The sequence below is a fragment of the Thamnophis elegans genome, chromosome 10 (assembly GCF_009769535.1).
Source record: "Thamnophis elegans isolate rThaEle1 chromosome 10, rThaEle1.pri, whole genome shotgun sequence".
Taxonomy (NCBI): domain Eukaryota; kingdom Metazoa; phylum Chordata; class Lepidosauria; order Squamata; family Colubridae; genus Thamnophis; species Thamnophis elegans.
The window spans coordinates 40,310,974-40,315,697 of NC_045550.1; positions in this window are offsets into that span (position 1 = coordinate 40,310,974).

The window sequence follows — 4,724 nt, forward strand, 5'->3', positions numbered from 1 at the left end:
CTTCTAGTCCAACCTCTTCTCAAGCAGGAGACACTAGCATTCCAGAAAAATGGCTGTCCAGTCTCTTCTTAAAAGCTTCCAGTGAGGAAACACATATTACTTCTGAAGGCAAGCTGTTCCACTGGTTAATTGTTCTCACTGTTCTCCTTAGTTATAGATTACTTCTCTCCTTGATTAGTTTCTATAAATTGTTTCTTGTTTTTCCTTCAAGTGCTTTGAAAAATAGATTGACACCCCCCCTCTTCTTTGTGACAGCCCCTCAAATATTGGAACACTGCTATCATGTCACCCCTAGTCAGTCAGCGTTCGTGAAAACCCCAATGAAACTCCAATGAAACTCCATGTTAATATGGCTTCCAAAGATGACACAGTCCTTTTTTTCACTAGACAAACCCAATTCCTGTAACCGTTCTTCACGTTTTAGCCTCCAGCCCCCTAATAATCCTTGTTGTTCTTTTCTGCACTCTTTCCAGAGCCTCAGCATCTTTTTTATAATATGGTGACCAAAACTGGATGCAGTATTCTAAGTGTGGCCTTACTAAGGCTTTATAAAGCAGTATAACTGATATTTATTTGTCATGGCAGAAGAAAGGACAAGACAATCTCATTATAAAATGCCTATTGGAACTCCAATGGAGAAGTTGGATTCAATTTTTTATTGGTTTTGGATTGTGTTAAACCATGGATTCTTGAAAGAATTAATACATGTTTACTATCATTCTAATGCATAAACATTAGATTATAGTTGGCTTGGGCAGCACTTTGGATTTGAAGCACCAGAAATGTGAAGGTCCCAGGTACTGTAGTTTCAACTCTCCCCCACCCCCACCCCCTAATGGCTGGCAGCTGCATAGGCCAGCTATGTAAGCCCAAGAAAAGATGCAACTCTTTTAAGCCATCACTGGCAAATGTTACACTTGAGGCCCTGAGTTGCACAAAAGCATATATTTGCCTTCAAATTCAAAGTGCCACATAAACCTAGTTTATAAATCACATTGATCACAATGCTGTTGGTCTGAACTGAGATGTCAGCAGATATTGTATTTGTAAACAATAAATAGTGTAAGTGGCTAGGAAAAGACTAATGATAAATAAAAAATAAAAGCTCATATCTAAAGGAAAAATATATTATCCATCCAAATTCCAAATTGCAGGATACCTTTTCAGTAAAATACAAAATATCCTGTACATTCAATCTAAGTTGGAATTGATATAAATAGGCAAATATTTATTTATTAATAACTTAATTTTTGTCATTCTCTTACATACACTTTTACACACAGAGAGAGACCATATTAACAATTTAGGTATTCCAAGTGACATCTCTCAAGTAATTACATTATATACCAGTAATAAGGTACAGTACTTAATATGTTTCTTTGGATATTAAAGCCTTGTCTAGTGGTTAAAGCACCAGGATAAAAAGCAAGGGATGTGTAGAGCCGAGGTGGCGCAGTGGTTAGAGTGCAGCACTGCAGGCTACTTCAGCTGACTGCAATTCTGCAATTCGGCTGTTCAAATCTCACCGGCTCAAGGTTGACTCAGCCTTCCATCCTTCCGAGGTGGGTAAAATGAGGACCCGGATTGCTGACTCTGTAAACAGCTTGGAGAGGGCTGAAAGCCCTATGAAGCGGTATATAAGTCTAACTGCTATTGCTATTGCTATCTGAGTTTGAATCCTGCCTTAGGCCTGAAAGCCAACTGGATGACCTTGGATTTCTTTCTTACGTCACAGGATTGTTGGGGGGAAATAGGAGGAAGGTGTGTTGGATATGCTTGTCATTGCTGCCTTGAGTTATTTTAAAAAATAATAAATGGGCACAAATAAAGAAGAAAAAATTAATAGAGGGGGAATCTTTAAGCATTATTCTTCAGGATAGTGTATACACTCTTAAACTCAGCAAGTCCCATTTAATTAAAATAATTTGTAGGTCTTGGTGCTATAAAACATCGTGAAAAATAGATCTGAGTCCCTGTTCTGAGGAAATATAGGAACGCAAATTATTCAAAGCAAATAGATTTGATCAGTTAATGTTCCTCTCCCCACTCTGTGTCAATGCAGTTGCTTTAGGAAGAATGACATTTTTCCAGGCATAGATAGTGGTGAGACAGAGGGTGTAGAGTACATACCAGTAGTAATCTGGGTTGTAAAACAAAGTATTAGCCTGCTTATTCTATAAACTAAAAGTAGAAGAGATATGAAAGTTACAGTGAGGAGGAGAGGAAAGACATCTCACTTGGCTTTGAGTTCATCCATAAGAAATTTATAATTGTCCCAGATTCTTGTGATCAATCTTGATTCTTACTCTATTTCATTCCTTCCAGAAAGGCCTCCTTAATGGCAAAAACTCTGTATTAAAACTTAATAATTCCTCTGGGCTGGAAAAAGTTATCCAGACAAAAATATATAACCAGGTGGCCCACAGCATAGATTGTAAAATCATTGCTTCAAGAGTAAAAACTGGCATCATTTTTAATAACAAAGGGAAAGATTTGGGTGGCTGAAGTGGATTGGGAGGAAAGCTTGCTAAGTGCCAGGGTCTCAATTAAAAGTTTGTCAACTCTATGAGTGGCATAGCTAAAATGGTAAAATTTGGAATAAACTTACAAAAGAAATTAGGAAGCCCAGGAAACACTAGAAGTGTACAAAATGAAGATGGTGGTCCTGAGATAGGAGAGCCTTCATAAGAGGATTTATTTGCATACTTTTTCAGGAAATACAATATCTAATCTAAAGCAAGCCATTTTTTTTTCTAAGTAAGCACTCAAGTTGTGTTAGCAATAACTTTGAAGTCTGTGTGCAAAACATTCATCTAATTTTTCAGAATAAATTTCCAGGTTAACTAGATAGGTATTTGTCAAAAAGGAAGAGAGTGATTCATAAGTTGCGTGAAGACTGCAGGAAAATTGGCCAAACTGAGTTCCATTACAATATATTGAAACCTGTAACTGGCATATCGTTAAATGTTTATGCATCTCTTTCATATGGTTAGGATATAAAATCTCCCAAATACAATTTGTTTTAAAAATGTAGGTTTTGTCTATCTATTTTTAAAAGTTCAGAAATAAGTAAAAGAAGGTAACAGAGTTCCAGATCTAAAACTATAAACTACACAAAGAGATGTTTCTTTTGTTCATTAAAATAAAGACAAAGCCTCCAGATGACATAGAAGACTGGTGAACAAAATCCATTTAATTGCTTATTTTACAGTACTTCTAAATCACCCTCATAGTTTACATTCAAGACAGTGAAAAAGAAAATAGGATAAAACAAATAATAATAAAAAGTAATGATAGCCATGCATTCCATTTACAATTTATCATCAATAAATTCATTTAGGCACACCAATTGCGTTCCAGATATAAACATTTTGCTCAGCTCTTAGTTCTAGAAACAATTATAGTTTTACAAAACCATTGGGAGAGTAAATTCTGTGGTTTTTTTACTTCACAAAATGTTTTTTTGGTCAAAATACCAGGCAGATAAAATAACTTGGATGAAGTCTAACCGATGGAGTGAGTCAGATCTTGAAATCCATGAATCTAAGATAACTGAAAGTCAAACATAATGCTTTCTTGGTCCCAATGAATGCACACATTATGAATCTGAAGTGAAGCAATTGCCAAGACAATAGAAAAATGCATCAGGTTGTCGAATTAAAATAATTAAGTTCTTGATAATGATAATAGAAATTTCTGTGCACTCAGTAACTGAGCCAGATCTTAAGAGCTTGTCACTGATATTTCCATCCACATTGGCAATTTATTATGCTGAAAAAGCAAGGCATAGTAGTGTGTGATTACAGAGATAAAATTGCCCATAGTACTAGAATATATTGGAAAACTGGCCTCAGTCAGGCCTGCTTCAGGGCTGACAGTTATATTACATAGCAAATTTAAGTCTTAAGAGTAACACAAAGGACCAAATCATTCCAAAGGTGCTTTTCAAAAGGCAACTGGATTTTCTTGATGTTTTTTTCTTGAAGAAATTTCACTTCTCATCCAAGAAGCTTCTTTAGTTTGAAGAAGAGAGAACTGAATAATCTTCTTGGATGGGAAGCGAAACATCTTTAAAGGGGGGGAACCCCAAGAAAGTCTAGGTTCCTTTTGAAAAACACCTTTGGGACAACCATGACCTGGATGATTAAGAAGCTCCATAGAAACAAAGGGCCAAATGTTGATATCTATGGTCAAAACCCTGGACCCTTCGTAATTTTTTTAGAAATCCTCAGCTCTGACAAACTTGTTTTCTAACTAGCCCAAATCTGAAGTGTGTACAGAATCTGTTTGCAAAGTATTTCTCTTCTCCTTAATTATAGAACTTAATAGTTACACCAGGAAGGAGAGACTAAGCAAGACATTCCTGAGCAAAATGGCTCAATTCTTAACAGTACAAGGACAATTCTTTTGCATGCCAGTATTGTTTTTCATTTACAGAAAGACTCTTCCTGCTAGCTATCAATTGCCATTAGAATATTGTGATGAGCAAGAAGAGGAAACAAGACAAGAGAACGGTGAGATTTTCCTTTTTCACAGTAGCGTTGCCATGATTCTTTGAGTCTTCTGTTTTCAAATTCAGAATTAGATTAACACAGACAGGATCCCTGAGATTCCCTGTCCAGTGAACTCATCCCATAACTCATCAGCTAGGCCCTCTTTAAACTGGTGGTTTACTCCCTTTACATTCTAGTTCAAATCTTGACCTAATATCTGAAAGTCTACCA